Source organism: Castor canadensis, chromosome 16, assembly GCF_047511655.1.
Source record: "Castor canadensis chromosome 16, mCasCan1.hap1v2, whole genome shotgun sequence".
NCBI classification, from domain to species: domain Eukaryota; kingdom Metazoa; phylum Chordata; class Mammalia; order Rodentia; family Castoridae; genus Castor; species Castor canadensis.
The window spans coordinates 47,738,978-47,758,594 of record NC_133401.1 but is presented as its reverse complement, the minus strand read 5'-3'; the positions used below and the strand labels follow the sequence as shown (position 1 = coordinate 47,758,594).

The 19,617-nt window shown below is 46.0% G+C and overlaps 1 long non-coding RNA gene across 1 annotated transcript; it reads left to right on the top strand.

Annotated features, from left to right (window-relative positions):
* The first annotated feature begins 7,277 nt into the window (after window positions 1–7,277).
* LOC141417819 (uncharacterized) lies at window positions 7,278–18,786 on the top strand. The gene is made up of 2 exons (XR_012442427.1): window positions 7,278–7,720; window positions 18,489–18,786. It is a non-coding gene; the product is annotated as an uncharacterized lncRNA (long non-coding RNA).
* Window positions 18,787–19,617: the final 831 nt, after the last annotated feature.

Sequence of the window (19,617 nt, the reverse complement as noted above, 5' to 3'; positions counted from 1 at the left end):
CAAAGTCCTTGATCTAGCCCTCTAGAAGAGGTTTCTCTTTCACCCTTCCCTAGCCTCTGAACCAGAGCATGCTCTAAACATTTTACTTTCCCAACACATCTAACATTTTCCTTCAGGGTGTTAGCATGCTTCTCTAGGAACAGGGGTGGGAACTTCGCATCATTGAAACTTAAGAGACCCAAGTTGATGGTTTGACCAAAACAAACACACCCTGGGCATTATGGTTTATTGTGACATCAAGATGAAGCAGAACTGCAGCAAGGAAGATTCAGGATTCTAGTGCCAGACCTACTAAATAAATAAATCCACTGGATTACATTTGGGTGTGGGATTTTTGTTGAGGTTTCTCTCTTGATTTTATTTCTGAGAAAGAGAAATAAATTCACTGATCAGAAGGCAGAGCTTAAGATCTGTGGAGCCCATGGCTTAGCCAGAGTTCAGCATTGTGTCTAGCCTGCTCTAAGAAAAGCCAGAGATTGATTTTTCCTTGGTACCCTCCCTCAAAACTAGCAGAATCTGGGTCTGGCCCTGCTGCATTTGCTCAGGGTTGGGCTCTACTTGGGGAAAATTTTATTATCATAGCATCAAGTTCAAACAATTCAACACGATTTCCTAAGATGCTCCATAAGAATTCTGCTTTCACTTCTCACTGCTGCTCAGTGCATGCTATTTTTCAGCTGCAAGGAACTTCTTTATATTAATTTATAATATATATGTATATCTGTATATATACATATATGTTAAAAATGCTTTATTATGAACAATTTAAAATATATAGTATATTTATATATATTTTAAGATGCTTTATTATGAACAATTAAAAAATATAAGAAAGCTCACTCATATAAAAATATACATCATTACCCAGATTTAGAAAACAGTTAATTACATTTGCTTCATTTATTCATCTGTCCCTTACTCCCCCTTTTTTTTTTGGCGGCTGACTCTTTCTAACCAAGTGTTGATATCATGATATTTACCCTTTAAAAACCTCAGCACGTCTCCTATGAAGACATTCTTTTGCTAAGCACAATTACCATAGCCCACCAAAGAATGCTACATTTACTTAATACTGTCTAATATCCAGGTTGTATTCAAGTTTTTAAAACTTATCTGGGAGGGTGTTCCTGTGTGTGTGTGTGTGTGTGTGTGTGTGTGTGTGCTTAGCATGCATGAGGCCTTGGGTTCAATCCTTAGCACCAAAACACAAAAACAAAATCCCTGTCAACCAGAAGTGAAGTCTAAAGGACCAGCTGCTTTCAAGTTTAACATTTTGGCAAGAATAGTTCATAGTTTTTCTGTACACCTTATGCAGTGTCCCTTGAGAAGATGTATAGTGCTAGGCTTATGAGGAACTTCTTTTAATTCCTCAGCATCCAGTCCTTCTCTGGCCTCTGAGCATTTCTCAACCTGGAACTTTCTTCAAACCTTTTCATCTGTGAAAACACCTACTCACCCCCGGCTTCTGTGTAGTCATTACTACCTCTGGGAAGTCTTCCTCCCCTACCCCAAGCCCAACCCAAATGCAGTGCTTCAAATGCCTCAGGAGAGCATGGACAACACGATCTTCTCATGCTCACCGTATTCCCATGCTCATCACTGGGCAAGGCAAAGAGTCAATAAATATCTACTGAAAGAATGAGTACCTGAATGAATGAGTCAGTGAATGGATGGATCGATAAAAGATGACTGTCAGCTAGGCACCAGTGCCTCACGCCTGTAATCCTAGTTACTGAGGGGATAGAGATCAGAAGGAACATGGTTCAAAGCCAGCCTGCGCAGAGTTCACACAGACAAAACCCTTCACAAAGACAGGGCTGGTGGAGTGGCTCAAGGTGAAGGTCCTGAGTTCAAGTCCCAGTACCGCAAAAAATGATTGTCTTCCACAAAGGTCAATCAGAAGGCTACTTTCAGTAGGGATTTAGAAGGTGAGGCATGTCTCTGGTATCCTTGGACTGCATATTTAAAAGACATGAGAAAACTTATTTGTTAAAATAAGATAGCAACAAACTGATTTAACCAAAACAAAGTAAGTCTTGTCAAACTGATTAGTCTGAGCCCAAATAGGGCAGATGCACAGCAGTATTTATTTTCAAGGACACATCTGCCAGCTTGCTCCTGGATATTTGATCTATACTTCTCAAGGTCCCTTAAATCTATAGTAAATATCTACCACCAATGTCAGTCTTCAGATGGTTTCTCAGGGTGCCCTGCAAAAGTACTGAACTCACCAAAGTGACGTTAAGGGGCTCATCCCCTTCTGATTAGGAATTATATCTCAACATTTGAGTGTAAGAATGGTAGGCTCCTCTGTACACATGTGGCAAGAAGAGAAGCTGAGACTTGGCATGAGGCCTACTTAGTAACCAAGTAGCAGAGAATAATGCCAATGGAAGATCCAGACAGGATCCAACCCTATCAGATACAATCAGACAACTATAGAAAAGGTGGTTTCCAATCACAACTATTGGCTGGATCCAGTAAGAAAGTGAACAGGAAGGTCCATCCCAACAGGGTCAGGTTTAGTGCTAGGGAAAGGATAAGACATGTTGAGACTGACAGTTGGTAGCAGGAGACAGGAGGCAGAGAAGCAGGTAGGACTGAGGTCAGGGAAAGTGACTCTTCTGAGGCACTGACCTCTTCAGAGGAGTCAGCTATGAAACATGCTGGGTCTGTGCAGGAGGAAGCTAAAGTTGGGGTGGGAGGCTTGAAGTCAGCAGATGCAGTCACTCGATGCTTAGGAAGAGGGCCAACTGAGTGTCTGAGGACTTGTCTGGGAGCCTCTGTATGGGGATGGCATTGGTGGATATTTGGAAAGACAGATTTTATTTTATTATTATTGTTATTTTCAGTGGTAAAGACAAAACCCAGAGCCTCACACATGCTAGGTAAATACTCTATCACTGAGTTACATCGATAGCTCAGGACAGCAACTTTGAAATAAGCCTGGGGGACAGGGACAGGATGGGAAGATGCCAAAGGAATGAGATTGTGAAAGCAAAGTTCATTTTGCAGACTCTGGAAGAGGAAGAGACCCAGAAGAGCACTCAAGTGCTTAGGGGTTGGCCAACAGGGGCTTTGCTGCAGTGGCTCAGATACTGACCATTCCTCCCCACTACCCCCACAGGCTGGGAGAAGGCCTGGAAGTACCCTAGACCCAAGCAGGAGTGGCAACAGGGATTCCCTGCTCTGTGTAAGGTCCTAGGTAGACTACTGGGTTGGAAGAGATCTGACTCTTCCTTCTCTAAGAGAGTGTGGGTTCTATGACTTTGGGTGGGGTTTCACATGTTTGCAACCGATAAGAACCTGGCCCACCCAGACACATCAGTCTGGGTGATGATACAAAACTCAAGACTTCATTTAGGATGTGGCTCATTAGGCTGTAGACTAGGTCAATAAACTCACTCAAAAGCAATATGCCCCTGGGCCTACATTAATGAGCTTTACAGCAATCCTAGGTTTTCTCCAACATGTCCTATGAGCAGTCTTATTACTAAGGAGGAAACATGGCTGGGATCCATAGTATCCAGACATGTGACTGATTCACCTGTGATGTTACCTTCTCTTTAGAAAGTTGAAGGACAGGGATCTATAAGGCCATGGGTCTCATACTTAGAAGGCGTAAGATCATCTCTAGGATTTGTTAAAAATGCTAGTATTTCACCTAAGAATTAGTGAATCTGGCTGGGCACCATGGCTCATGCCTGCAATCTTAGCTACCTGGGAGGCTAAGATTGAGAGGATCGTAGATCTGGGCCAGCCTGGACAAAAAGCACAACCTTATATCCAAAATACCCAGAGCAAAAAAAGCCAGAAGTGTGGCTCAATTAGTACAGCACCTGCCTAGCAAGTGTGAAAGTATTGAGTTCAAACTCCAGTACAGCCAAAAACAAAACAAAAACTAGTGAGTCTGAATTTTAAACAGATTTCTTTTTTTCTTTTCTTTTTTGAGGTACTGGGTTGAACTCAGGGCCTTCACCTTGAGCCACTCCACCAGCCCTATTTTTGTGAAGGGTTTTTCGAGATAAGATCTCATGGAGCTATATGCGCCAGCTGGCTTCAAACTTCGATCCTCCCAATCTCTGCCTCCTAAGTAGCTAGGATTACAGGCGTGAGCCACCTGCACCTGGCTTAAACAGATTTCTTAAATGGTTCTTGTACTTGAGATCTGTGGAACTCATTCTGAGAAACAATGATGTAGAGGCCCATTCTGCTTCAGCAGGTGGAGATGGATTTTTCATTTCATGGGGACTAGGGCTCTGCTGCTGACAGTGGCTTTGTATCTGGGGTGACTCTGGACTCCATCTATCTCAAGCTGGGAGACTCTTTTAAGTTGTAAAGAATCCTGAGAATAGATCCTCTGCTCCCAAGTTTCCAACTACATCCTCATCTCTCTGGGAAATTTGGGTTTGCATGCCAGAAAGGTTGGACAATCTTTGGTGGGCTGGAGAGGAATGGGAAGGGGGAAATGACCAATGGGTGGAAGCTGACTCTTATTTGTTAGATGCTTTCTCATCTCTTGCTCCTAGGGAGCTAGAGTTAGGGGCTGATAACTCCAGGAGATAAGCAAAGGAACAGATGCCTTCACAATAGCCAAAACTTGTAGCTGTGAAAATGTGATGAGTGAAATGACAGTGCCACCAAAAAGGGAAAGTGAGCTACGAGAAAATGGTCAGAATTGGGTGACTGAGTTCTTTGTCTTACATCATTCAGAGAGTAGACACTAGACCAAAATACACAAGAGTAACTCAGAAGTCCCTCTACTAAAAGAATTCTGCCCTGCATAGTTCTACAATTTTAAGATTCATTTGGGTTCACAAGTTTACTTTTCTAAATGCTAGCACCCAAAAAACAATATTTTTGCTTTCAGGAGATAATTTTATCAGAGTGCACTCCTAAAAGTGTAAGAGCAGTGGCACAGAGAACATGTGGATTCTGGCTGAGCACATTAGGATGCACTTGGAGGCAGGGAGAGGGGACTTTGCAAATTCACAGAGTAACTTGGGATACCACAGTCTACTTTGTGAGGAGGAAGTGGGGAGTAAAAAGGGGCCTTCTCATGAGCTCTCTTGCTCCCTGCCTCCCCTAGTGGTGCTGGGGATTGAACTCAGGGCCTAGTGCTTGCTAAGTACTCTACTACTGAGCTCAGACTATCAATTTCTTGAAAGTAGGTCCCTTTCAAACTTTTTAAAATTAAACTTTTGCTTGATTACATACTAAAAGGTAGAAGTATTTGTAAGTCTATTCTGGCCTTTTCCCACATTGACCAAAACTGCAAAGGTTTCTCTGAGGTTTGTTATCAATACAAACAGGAATTAAACAACTGAAAATCCCTGGGAGGAAGACTGTGGAAGGACTACTCTACTAATAACTAGAGATTGTATGGACAAAAAAAAAAAAAAATCAAAAAGGTAGCCAGGCAAACGTGGGAAACTTTGTACCACTTTACACATACTAAGCTAGCAAGAATAACCATCAAGTGGAGAGAAGTTTTGGTGAAGGCAACAAACACACTGCTTTGTTAGAGGCATGGCTCTCAGGGAAGCAGTATGACAATACTTGTGTGAGAAGCCAGAAAGACATTCTGTAACCAGCTCCTGGAAATTTATCCCAAGGCAAGATGTAAAAAGAAGAAAGCAACTTATATACTTGAAAATGTTCATTGTTTTAGTAAGACCTTCGCCTACAACCCTCTAGCTGTGGAGCAGTGTCTTCTCTGGACTTTCAGTGAAAGGATAAAGATGAGGCAGGTATTTGGAAACCCAACGTAAGGTCTTTTGCATAAAAGAAACTGTAGTTGAGTTTCAATTTAAGTAAAAGAAAGAGAGGAAGGAGGGAGGGAGGAAAAGAAGGAAAGAAGGAAGGGAGCGATTGAAAGAACAATATTGCCATACACTTTAGGAATGGAAAAACCTGCAAGAGTTGATGAATAAACCAATGGCTCTCACTTTTCCTTGATACATTAAAACCCACTTCTTGCATGTTTTTCAATTGATACCCAAAACTTTTTTAATCGTAAGTTTAAGTAATTTCCAAGTATGCAATTTCCCACATTCTATAAAAGTTAAAATTTTAAAAGTAAAATAGTTGTACTTACAAATGAAACAGATGAAATAAATACTATAGCAATTATCCCTACCAACAACCATTTACAGTCACATGAGCAAGGTTCACTGACAGGACGTCTTCACACCATAATTCCATTTCATATCTCCATTCCTCAAGAGTATGTCCTAATTAATGAATTTTTATGTTTGAATGCTTTTAATTAATCACATTATTGTATCTTTCTGAAGTAATAATACAGAATATATGACAAATTTTTTAAATTATTAGATGTGGTTTTTTACAGTTAGTGCATGTATTTTTTGTTAAATATTACTTCTTACAAGAACGAGACAGAATTCAGCATCAATGTTTTCTTAATTTTTATAAATTCTGAGAAAATGTTTTCACATTAATAAGTAGATAGGTCTACAAGGAATTTATATCAATGTCACTCCATTCTATAAACTACTTCCAATTTATTAACTCACTTAGTGGCATTGAGGTCACACTTGGTTGAAAGCAATTATCTGGAAAGCATGTGACTTGTGACATACTTTCTCATACAGCTCAGTATTTTAAATTGATAAAAGAACTGACAAAAGGCTCCCTGAGGTTTTTACATTCCAGAGTAATGCATCATTTTAAGATTTTCAATGAATGAAATGCCTGCCTTTCTTTTTGCAAATTGAGAAAGATAAAGCTATTATGAAAAAGTCAGAAAATTAACTATCAAGACATCTTTATGCATCCTTCACTAACAGATGGACTTGAGGAAAGAATATAGGTGTGAATTGAAGATTCAGAAATTGGTGGCCCTCAAACTAAGTGTCCATCTGCCCTTAAAAACCCTTTGGAGGACAAACACTTAAGTTTGAAGACTGCTGATACAAAATTTTACCTGTTTTTATTGAATTAGATGAGAGAGAAGTCAGTTCAGATTAGGCCTTGGGGATAAAAGTCAGTCTTCTTGGTTAATGTTTACAGATGGCTGATATCTTCTATTTTCTTTCTTGTGGTGACAACCTCAACTTTAATTTTGAGGATCTGATGTTGAGTGTATATACTACCTACGGGAAATATTATGCCCCATTCAAAATGATCATTAAGATTGTAAAAAATATGAGAAATGTTTTGAATATAGCAAAGGAAAAAAGCAAAATACATACTTGTATCAAAATTTTTGGAAATGTAGGCCCCAAGAGAGAGAGAGAGAGAGAGAGAGAGAGAGAGAGAAGCAGGAAGGGCAGGGGCTTAAATACTCCTCAGTGGGACTCAGCATGATCTGATTGGTTAGGATCTTATGGTTCATGCTGATTGGAGGTTGGGGCAGGAGGATTCAAGCTAGACTTGAGGCAGGACCCTGACCCTGGGAAAGGGAAGCTTAAGGGTGCAGTAAGAACCGAAACCTATCGGCACCATTATTGGCAACATTCTTCCCTTTTTTGTTTGTTAAGGAAGAGGGGTGTTGTGTTCGCTCTGGCTTCTTTGAGCTGGCAAGGGGTGGCATAGGAGAAGGGAGGGTTAGTTGGCAAACAATGTTGGGGTGCTGAGCCTCATGATGGCGTACACCCAGGCTCTGAAAATGAAGATTTCCTCTTCCCTGAAGTTGATGAAGGTCCCTTGTAGCCATAGGTCGTAAAGAGTCTCAAGCCAATCCTCCGAGCTCCGAATGGTGGGTATCAGCCAACTATCCTGGCGTTTTGGAGAGGTTGGTATCCCTGGAGGTACAACTGGTTAAATTTTTGATTAGCAAGAGCAGACATGCAGTATGACACAAGGGAGGAAGCTTAAGAATAGGAGAGCAAGGACATAGGCATTAAGAAGGGCATTGGCCAGGAGAACCACTGTGAAATGTTGTTCCCTAGACAATTTCAAGAGTCCTCCAATTACAGAGAGAGAAATGGGTGGCCATACATTATCTAAGACCCAAATAGGACTATTAGGAGGAGCATAAAAAGGTGTCTGTTCAAGGACTACATACCTAGGGATCTAAATTCTGCAAAATCCTATATCCTATAACTGCCAGGAAAGCTGTAAGCTGTCTTATGGTATGGGGTTGGGAAATGGAAAATTAGGTTGATGCATTTATGACTCAGGGAGTGAGTCTGTCCCTTTAAGGCCACACCTAGGTAGGTGACCTGTGGGAGGCAGGGGCTGTCAGGATTTAAATGTAACACTCTTGGATAAAAGAGAGCTTTAGCTCATTATTTTATATAAATTGACACTTTTAACCTTTTAAATGTTTGTACCATATTCAGATAACACTGTTACAAGATGGTCATTTAAGACACATAAGCAAATATGTAAATGAACTCTGATTTAGTAGTACTTAAAAGCTTGACAAGATCAGCAGAAAACACGAGTAATTTCTTTGATAAAATCTTTCTCTGTAATGTTTTTTTGTAGATGTTACTCAGAGCAGAACAATATTAAGATAACCTTATTATTTCATAGACATAGAGGATTTGATTTTAGTTTGACATGACCCTAAAAATCTTTTAGGCAACTCTTAGATTATATTCAACTTTAACTTTATCACACACTGGAGTTTTTTATTATACACTTTTAAAACTTACTTAGACCTTTATACAACATACTAAACCCTTTGATGGTTTGTCCTTATCCTTCCTATTTGAAACAATCTTTAGGACAAACCCTTCTTTCCAAGATCCCTTCTCATCCAAAAAACCATTCCTTTTTCCTTTAACTTCCCAAAAAATACATTTATTAACTATCTATATCCTTTCCAGTTGTTTACTTTGTAACTTGTATTTTAAAATTAACTTTTATAAGAATTTTAAATTTATTATAGGGGGCTGGAACAACTAATTAGTAGCCCTTGTTGTTTTAAGGAATAGGCATAAGTCCTCATCATCCCTCAGGCTTGAGGGGATATTGTTTTGGGTGTGGAAACTGTGAGGGATTTTTTGAGTTTTATTTGAATAGGGAGGGCTGTCCTGGCTCACACTACACTCATCTCATCAGTCCACACTGTGGGATCTATTTGTTCCTGAAGGAGAGGGTAGCAGAGATAGCTGCCTGGGAGGAGGACAATTTGAGCTTTAATTGAGATAGTAAATCCTGTCCCAGCAGGGACACTGGTACTATGGGGAAAAAGTGACAGAAGAGGTCTCCCCAAGAGCCAGGTAAACTAGCGCTCTAGGGGCTAGCCAGATTTGCCCCAAACGATAACTTTTGTCATTGGACCAGGGACAAGGAGAAAAAGGTAAAACAGAGAAATGGGCTCCACTGTCTAGGAGGAAAATGATCTTTTGTTTTTCTGCTCTCACTGAGGGGTATTCTCTCTCTCTCTCTCTCTCTCTCTCTCTCTCTCTCTCTCTCTCTCGGCTCTCTCCTTCTCCCACTTGGCAATAAACAATCTCTTGGTCAGATCACTCCTCTCCACGTGGTCACTCTTGGGGCCTACATTTCCAACAAAAATCATGAGTCAAGTTGGGCTCTGGTGGTTCATTCCTGTAATCCTAGTGAAAGGAATATGAGGTCTCAGCGGGCCCCAACCCCCTTGTTGGAGAAACCAGTACCAAACATCCCATGTAGATAAGATAAGCAATGAGGCAGGGCTCAGTTAGGGCATATAGAATGTGAGGAATGCAAGATGTGAGATACGAGCAAGATGTGAGATACGAGCAAGATGTGAAGTACGTGCAGGATGTGCTCTGCCTGCTTGTCTAATGTTGATAACAAAAATATGCACGCCACTGCAGTCTATATAAGATTTCCCCCTAAGAGGCTCAGGGTCTTGCTTTCCTAACCGGTCCTGCGTGTCCGTGTGGGAGCTCGACCCTGGCTAGCCAGTCCAATAAACTCTGCTTTGTTGATTGCATTCACGCCTGGCTCTCTGTCTCTCGGGGGAATAGGATTCCGGGTCCTAACATTTGGAGGTCCCACCGAGATTTCATTTTCTCGAGAGACAGAACCTGCCTGCGAGAAAGCAGGGGCGATCCCAAGTCCTAGGCGTTGGGAGGGGATCCCAGACCCTCATTTGGAGGAACTTGAGTGTTCCATTTGGGCCGCGGCGGGGATTCGGCCAATCCCCAGGGAGATTCATTCTGGGAATCTCGCAAGGAGGACCACAGGGTCCTATTGGGAGAGGCTTTCCTCTCATTTGGGCTCGAGCATTTTAGGAACCCTGGCGCCAGGTGAAGAACTAATTGAGCTAGTTGACCGACCACCCGTCAAGTGGACGCCTTTCGGCCTGATATCCCAGTTGGACGGTGAGGAGGTTGAATGGGGTGCGCACCAGTGTGAGAGAAGGACCGGTCCGAGCGAGTGCTGGAGAGTGTTGTGTGTGTGTGGAATTATTGTTGCCTTTACCCTTTTTGTTCTATCTCTCTTGGTGTTTGAGTCTCCTTCCACAATGGGACAGGGACAAACAACCCCAAAGTCTCTGATCCTTTCTCACTTTCCAGAAGTTAAAGAAAGGGCCTTAAATGCGGGTCTGGTCATCAAGAAAGGTAAGTTCGACACCTTTTGTTCTGCAGAGTGGCCCACCTTTGGAGTCGGGTGGCCCATTCAAGGTTCCCTCTCCCTAGACCTGATCACTAAGGTTAAAGCAGTCATTTTTCAGCCAGACAATCGAGGCCATCCAGACCAAGTTTCTTACATTTTGGTTTGGGAGGATCTGGTGAGGAACCCTCCCCCTTGGTTAACAGTTTTTCTGACCCACCCCTCCAGTTCGGCCCCCGGGGCTAAAACCCCAGTCACGCCCGCCTTGGTCATAAAGGAGGAGGAAAAACTTCCTCTTCCCACCTTGACCGGTCCTCAAATTAGGGCATCTCCTTCACCATCTCCGGTCTTACCAGAGAGTTCCCCCCTTTACCCATCCCTCGCAGGGGCAGAGGAAGATCGGCCGCCTCCATACGTGACTCCCCCTGGCCAAGCCAGTGCCCCGGAGGAGGAAATTTCCTCATCCTCCTCAACAGGACTGGCAGCAGGAGGAGGAATGGGTCGAAGACTTCGCCCCCGAGGGATCCGGGAAAGGGAGGGGGAAGACGGGCCCCCCTCATCAACACAGGGGGAGGAAACTGTCCCTACACTTCCAGTCCGGATGGTGGGCCAAGGGGGACCGGGAGGAGGGCAACAGTTTCAGTACTGGCCCTTCTCCTCCAGTGATCTATATAACTGGAGGACGCAGAACCCGCCCTTTTCTGAAGACCCCAAGTGTCTCATAGATCTCCTGGAGTCCATCATGCATACACACCGCCCCACTTGGGATGACTGTCATCAGCTGCTCAATACTCTTTTTACGACGGAGGAACGAGAGCGCATCCTCAACGAAGCGAGGAAGAATGTCTTGGGGGATAATGGGAGACCCACAACTCTCCAACCGGCCATAGACGAGGCTTTTCCCCTACGCCGCCCTGATTGGGATTTCGGGACCGCAGAAGGTAGGGAGCGTCTTCGGATCTACCGCCAGACTCTGATGGCCGGTCTCCGAGCGGCCGCTAGAAGGCCCACCAATTTTGCAAAAGTAAAAGCAGTCATTCAAGGGGAAAACGAAAGCCCAGCCGGTTTCTTAGAGCGCCTCTATGAGGCATACCGTCAGTACACCCCAATTGACCCTGAGGCGGACCTCCACCGGTCTGCTGTGGTACTCTCATTCATTAATCAGGCAGCCCCAGACATTAGGAGAAAACTCAATAAACAGGAAAACTTAGGGGAGATGACTATAAGGGAAATGCTACAGGTAGCAGAAAAGGTCTTTACCGCTAGGGAAACTCCAGAAGAAAGGGAGGAAAGACAGAGAAAGGAAGACAGGGAAGCCCAGGAGAAATTGAGAAAGGAGGACCGGGAGTTCCAGGCTAAGGAAAACCGAAAGCAACAGAGAGAAATGGCTCGTATTTTCCTAGCGGGTGTCCGGGACCAACCCAGAGGAGGGGGCCACGCCAGGACCCCGGATAAGGAACACTGTTTTTACTAAGGAAACGGGGCATTGGAAGAGAGAATGTCCTAAGTTAAAGGGAAGAAGAGGGTTTGGAAGGAGACTGGGGGAAAACAGGGAAAGGGAACGAGCAGTAGAGCAGGCCAGAGTCCTACTAGCCGGAGAAGAGGACTGAAGGAGACGGGGCTCAGACCCCCTCCCCGAGTCCTGGGTAACAATGCATGTGGAGGGGAAGCCGATGGGGTTCATGGTGGATACCGGCGCCCAATATTCGGTTTTAAACAAGGCACATGGACCTTTGAACAAGGCACGAACAAGTGTTGTTCAGGGGGCCACCGGTACGCAGTTATGTACATGGACTACCAAAAGAAAGGTGAACTTAGGAAAACACCAGGTCACACACTCCTTCTTGGTCGTCCCTGAGAGCCCCGCTCCCCTGCTCGGACGGGACCTACTCACCAAAATAGGGGCCCATATCCATTTTGAACCAGATGGAATAATTGTGACTGATCGAGAAGGGAGCCCGATTCATGTCTTGTCCCTATCATTGGCTGACGAGCATCGTCTGTTTGAGAGTCAACAGGAACCAGGAGGGGACATGACTCATTGGGTAAAAAGATTTCCCACGGCCTGGGCGGAGACTGCGGGAACCGGCCTCGCCAAACACCTCCCGCCCGTAGTTATACAATTGAAGGCTTCTGCTCTCCCCATTCGGGTGAAACAGTATCCTATGCCTGAGGAGGCCCGAAGAGGCATAGCCCCTCATATCCACAGGCTAATAAAGGAAGGAATACTGCGACCTTGTCAGTCTGCCTGGAATACTCCTCTGCTCCCTGTCCGAAAGCCGGGAAGCGGGGACTATAGGCCTGTGCAAGACCTACGAAAGGTAAACGAGCGGACGGAGGACATTCATCCCACCGTTCCAAATCCCTATACCTTGCTCAGCCACCTACCCCCCTCGCAAGTATGGTATACAACCCTTGATTTGAAAGATGCTTTCTTCAGCATTCCATTGTCAGAAATTAGTCAGCCGCTATTTGCTTTCGAATGGCAAGAAGATGGGGGCCAATCCGGACAGCTCACTTGGACCAGACTGCCGCAAGGATTTAAAAACTCTCCCACCCTGTTTAATGAGGCCCTGAGCCAGGACCTGGAACCTTTTCGTCGGAGCCACCCACGAGTCACTCTATTACAGTATGTTGATGACTTACTGTTAGCGGCAGAAACCCGAGAGGAGTGCATCAAGGCTACTGAACACCTGCTAACGGAATTAGGTGAGCTGGGGTATCGGGCAAGTGCCAAGAAAACTCACATCTGTAAAAGGTCAGTGACGTATTTGGGTTATCGGATTGCAGATGGGGCAAGGTGGCTGACTGATGCCATGAAACAGACTATTCTGGCTATCCCATCCCCGACATCCACTAGGGGGGTGAGAGAATTCCTGGGCTCCGCGGGGTTCTGTAGACTCTGGATTCCAGGATTTGCGGAAATAGCCAGACCCCTATATGAGGCCACCAAAGAAGCTCCAGATTGGAGTTGGGGAGAGAGAGAACAACAGGCCTTTGATCAGCTAAAAGACGCTCTTTTGCAGGCCCCTGCCTTAGCCTTGCCAGATCCTACAAGACCATTCACTCTGTTTGTAGATGAGAAAAAGGGGGTAGCCAAAGGAGTCTTGACCCAACAGCTAGGTCCCTGGAAGAGACCAGTGGCATACTTTTCCAAGAAATTAGACGCAGTAGCGGCAGGATGGCCCCCCTGCCTCCGCATCATAGCGGCCATTGCCATGCTGGTGAGAGAAGCCGATAAACTAACCTTTGGACAGGCCCTCTGGGTAACGGCCCCTCACCCGGTGGAGGGAATCCTTAAACAACCCCCTGGGAAATGGATGACGAATGCCAGGCTCACCCACTACCAGGGGCTCTTGTTGGATTCCCCTCGGATCACATTCACAGATCCCGTAATCCTGAACCCTGCCACCTTGTTGCCTAACCGGGAACTGCAGACACCTGTCCATAACTGCAAAGAATTCCTCTCCGAAGTTACACAGGTACGGGCTGACCTAAAGGATACCCCCCTGTCCGGCTGCAAATTAAACTGGTACACGGATGGAAGCAGTTTTTTCCAAGATGGAGCCCAAAGGGCAGGGGCAGCTGTAGTCGACCAAGAAGGAAGTACGGTATGGAGCAGCGCCCTCCCACCCGGAACATCAGCCCAAAAAGCGGAATTAATTGCCTTGGCAGAGGCCCTGGAGAGGGCAAAAGGAAAGCGAGTCAATATCTACACCGATAGCCGCTATGCTTTCGGTACCATCCATGTCCACGGGGCCATCTATCGCGAAAGAGGATTCCGCACAGCAGAAGGAAAACATCTAAAGAACCTAGCCGAAGTCCAGCGTCTATTAATGGCAGTGGAAAAACCGAAGGCAGTGGCAGTGATGTATGTCCCAGGCCACCAGTCTGCCAAGACGCCGGAAGCTGTCGGTAACAACAGAGCAGATCAAGAAGCAAAGAGAGTAGCAATGGTGAGTCCTCCCATGGAGACAGGGCAACCTTCCACGGTTGCGGCGATAGACGTGCCGGTCCCAGAGCTCCCTCCGCTACCCCCCCGACCAGAATACTCCACAGAGGATTTCACTTGGATGAGAGCCCACTCCCCCTTTAGAGAAGGGGAAGACGGATGGAAAAGCGACTTGGAAGGCAAGTTAATTCTGCCTGAAAAACTCGGACGATTCCTGTTGGCTAACTTACATAAGTCCACCCATTTGGGGCGGAGAAAATTACTAGACTTGTTGACATCTGCGCAGCTCCGATTTCCGAACCAGACCATAGCAGTCCGCCAAATTGTGGAAGATTGTGCCAGCTGCACAATCATGAAACCAGGACGAAGGGAGGGGCACCATACAGGTACTCGGGAACGGGGGAGGGCTCCGGGAAGAAGTTGGGAAGTGGATTTTACTGAGGTAAAACCGGGAAAGTTTGGGTACAAATATTTGCTGGTATTCATAGATACCTTTTCAGGCTGGGTGGAGGCTTTTCCTACAAAGAAGGAGACGAGTCAGGTAGTGGCAAAGGCTTTGCTAGAGGAAATCATACCCAGATATGGGGTGCCTGAGGCAATTGGGTCAGATAACGGTCCGGCTTTTGTTAGTAAGGTCCTGCAGGGACTAGCCCAGACTATGGGGGCCAATTGGAAGCTACATTGTGAATATAACCCCCAGAGCTCAGGGCAAGTAGAAAGGATGAATAGGACACTAAAGGAGACTTTAGCCAAATTGGCCCTGGAGACTGGCGGTGATTGGGTGACGCTCCTTCCCTTGGCCATCTTCCGAGTCCGGAACTCCCCCTATGTCCATGGGCTAACTCCCTTTGAGATCCTGTATGGGGCTCCACCCCCCATCATTCAGAGGACCTTAAGCCCAGAACTAGGTGATCTGGCCCCAAATTACCTGACCATGTTGCAGGCTTTAGCTAAAGTGCAACAATGGATTTGGCCCTTAATTCAAGCATACCACGCTGTTAAGAGGGACCCGGCTCCGGAACATGGCATAGTCCCGGGTGACATGGTATGGGTTAAAAGGCATCAGTCCAAAACCCTAGAGCCTAGATGGAAAGGACCTTATGTTGTACTGTTTACTACCCCTACCGCCCTCAAGGTTGATGGCATCGGACCTTGGATCCACCACTCCCACGTGCGTCGAGCCAATCATCAAAAACAAGAAGGGGTCAAGGAGTGGACTGTACGGCGGCACCCAGACAACCCATTAAAGCTAAAGCTTTTGTGGCCCCGGGAACATGCAGAGCCTTCAGGAGCAGCCACGGATGGGGTGGCTGATCGCTCTGATCTTGCTCAATGCCCAGAGCGGGAGCCTCGCAGAAACCAACCCTCACCAGCCCTATAAGCAAACCTGGATACTCACCGATGGGGAGACTCATACCACCCTCAACGAGACTACTCGCACTGCCCCCATAGGAACTTGGTGGCCGGAGCTTCAGTTCTGCTTCAGAGACATCAATCCTGCCTACAAGTCTACTGCCCCGGAGTCAGCCCGACGTTATGGGTTTTATGCCTGCCCCGGCCACAAAAAGAACCAGGAATGTGGGGGGATACAATACTCCTTCTGTAGGTCATGGGCATGTGTCACATCCAATGATAGTGAATGGAAATGGGGGATATCAAAATCAGACCTAGTCAAATTTGCCTTTGTAAATGGGATATTAAGGGGGCACAGAATTCCAATACCCACCCATAAATGCCAGCCCACGGATCTAGATAGAATCAAGGTCACTTTCACTGAAACTGGCAAGAAGGACACCCCTGGGTGGATACAAGGTAAGGTATGGGGACTGGTATTTTATAAATATGGTGGACATGCTGGCTCGACCATAGTGGTCAGATTAAAAATTGAGCCCATAGGGCCACCGTCCACAGCAGTAGGCCCCAATAAGGTACTTAGGCCGCCCAATGTAAAGCCATCTCCCCAACCTTCCACAACTCACCACCTTCCCTCAACCATAGCTCGGGCTAATGTTACAACTCCAAGACCATCAGAAACCAGCCCTCCCCTGGTGAGGCCCAGTCTCATGACCGCATCTAAAGACCCCCTCTGGGAGCTAGTGGGTGCTGCCTTCCTGACGTTAAACCACACCAACCCTAACATGACTAACTCCTGTTGGTTATGTTATGATGTGAGGCCCCCATTCTATGAGGCAATAGGGCTAAACACCACTCACGATACCTCATCTGAGGAAAACCCTAGTCAATGTTCCTGGGGAGACCGTAAGAGAGGTCTGACCATACAGCAGGTAAACGGCCAAGGAACCTGCTTAGGAAAAGTGCCAAAGAACAGACGGGACTTATGTACTGTTATTAACGCCAGTTCTACCTGGGGAAATGCTATTAAATGGGTAATTCCAAAGGACAATGGGTGGTGGCTATGCTCGCGGTCCGGACTCACCCCATGCCTATCAACTAAGGTGTTTAACAGCTCTAAAGAATTCTGTGTTATAGTGGTTGTGCTGCCCCGCATCCTCTATCATTCGGAGGAAAGTCTATATTCATACTGGAATATAGGAACAGGTGAGAGAAAGAAGAGAGAGCCTATTTCTACACTAACCATTGCTACCCTACTTAGCCTAGGGGTGGCTGGGGCAGGGACCGGCATAGCCTCCCTGGCTACTCAACATAAAGGGATGTCTTCGCTGCGCGCAGCCATAGATGAAGATATAGAGAGAATAGAAACCTCCATTAGCCACCTAGAAAAATCCCTCACTTCCCTGTCTGAGGTAGTACTTCAAAACCGACGAGGTCTGGACTTGTTGTTCCTCCAAAAAGGGGGACTATGCATTGCTCTAGGGGAAGAATGTTGTTTTTACGCTGACCATACCGGACTTGTTCGTGACTCCATGTCTAAACTCCGAAAGAGCCTGGAACAAAGAAAACGAGAAAAAGAGGCAGGGGAAAGCTGGTTCGAGTCTTGGTTTAACCAGTCCCCATGGTTGGCTACCCTTTTATCTGCACTGGCAGGGCCAATAATAATCATCCTACTGCTTGTTACCATAGGACCCTGGATTCTAAACCGACTTATGACTTTTGTCAAAAGTCGAATTAATACTATCCAACTTCTGGTCCTCCGCCAACAATATCAGGCTCTTCATCCTCTCGAGGATGATTCCTCAATTTAGGCCATAAGAAAGGGGGGAATGAAAGGAATATGAGGTCTCAGCGGGCCCCAACCCCCTTGTTGGAGAAACCAGTACCAAACATCCCATGTAGATAAGATAAGCAATGAGGCAGGGCTCAGTTAGGGCATATAGAATGTGAGGAATGCAAGATGTGAGATACGAGCAAGATGTGAGATACGAGCAAGATGTGAAGTACGTGCAGGATGTGCTCTGCCTGCTTGTCTAATGTTGATAACAAAAATATGCACGCCACTGCAGTCTATATAAGATTTCCCCCTAAGAGGCTCAGGGTCTTGCTTTCCTAACCGGTCCTGCGTGTCCGTGTGGGAGCTCGACCCTGGCTAGCCAGTCCAATAAACTCTGCTTTGTTGATTGCATTCACGCCTGGCTCTCTGTCTCTCGGGGGAATAGGATTCCGGGTCCTAACACTAGCTACTTGAGAGGCTGAGATAGAGAGGACTGTGGTTTGAGGCTAGCTGAGCCAAATAGTTTGTGAGACCCCATCAGCAAAGTAACCAGAACAAAATGGGTTGGAGGTGTTGCTCAAGCAGTACAGTCCATGCTTTGAAAGCAAGAAGGCCTGAATTCAAGTCCTAGTTCCATCACCACCAACAAAAAAATGAGTCAATTATGTAAAAGTACATAAACTTCTAGACAATGAAGAAGTGACTTTTTATAAAATGTTTTTAGTGTTGCATGGCTTGTGTATAATGGTGATGATGACATCTATGATTCTGAAGGTCAATGTACTCTAAAATTCCCTTTTCCCCAGTGGTACTAAGTAATTGTGTGAATCCAAGTTCCACTAAATCAAGTGTTTAAGAGATTGAAGGTCTGTTTCTCATGATTCATTACAGGTGTTATTTTCCAAATGAGACAGAAGAGCCCTTGGAAACCTCCATTATGACCTCCCTGTGACCTTGAAGGGTGAAAAGAAGGAAAGGCAGGACAGACCATGTGAGGATCAGGACGCACCAATCAGAACGTTGCAGGCACAGCCAACCAAAATGCTGCTCAACGCCCTGCCAAGAATGGCTTAAAAAAACCTCAGATCTGGTCACTTCTCTGGCACCTTCTCTTGGGAACCTCCCCCAGAGGTTTGGTTCTCCCACTTAACACTTTTCTATACCAATAAACTCTCCCACTTTACACTTTTTTTCGTTGTCCATGAAGTTCATTCTGCACTAATCTCCTCTCAAACATACTTAAACTCTTCTTCAAAGTAGCTTAATCCCGTCCATTCAGATTTTAACGTCACGATTTCCATAAATTTGTTTCCTGCTATAGTAGCAATTCCTTTCATTCATGTAAACTATTTGGCTCTTCTTTCATCTTTTGGTTTATTGTTCAAAATTCCAGAACACCCTGTTGGTTTTATACTGCTCTTAGGTTTACCATTCCTCGCAGTCTTCATATTTTTCAAAGACGTGTCTTTTTTTAAATGTCATGTTTGGTGGCCTTCAGAACTAATCTCATTTTCTGAAATTTCGGTCTTGAGTGCTTTTGTTTTCACGTGCAGTTACGAGCTGGGTATACTAACCTGAGAGTGCGCCTGTGGGTAGGATAGCAACACTGGTCGACATTCTTGGGATGTTCTGGCTCGGTACCTAAGGATCCCCCGAGCTAGAGCAGGAAAATCCTGAAAGTTGTGGTGCCGCGAGATTTCCGCGGTTTCTGACCCCGCCCCGCCACAGCACTCCGCCCACGGTCAGCCATACGCAAGCGCGTCACTCGCGGAGCTCAAGGCGGCCCGGCCCCCACTGCGCCCCGCCCTGTCACAGCGCCCCCCCCCCCGACACGCGCAGGCGCGTCCTTCACGGCACCCCCTCCCCCCCCCGCCCACCACACGCAGGCGCGTCCTTCGCGGAACTCGCGGTGGCTCCGCCCCCAAGGCGCCCCGCCCCTTTCACGGCTCCCCGCCCAGGCCGCGGTGGCCTGTCCCGCCCTTAGGCGGTTGCTCCAGGCGGCCGCCGCCCTCCCCCGGCC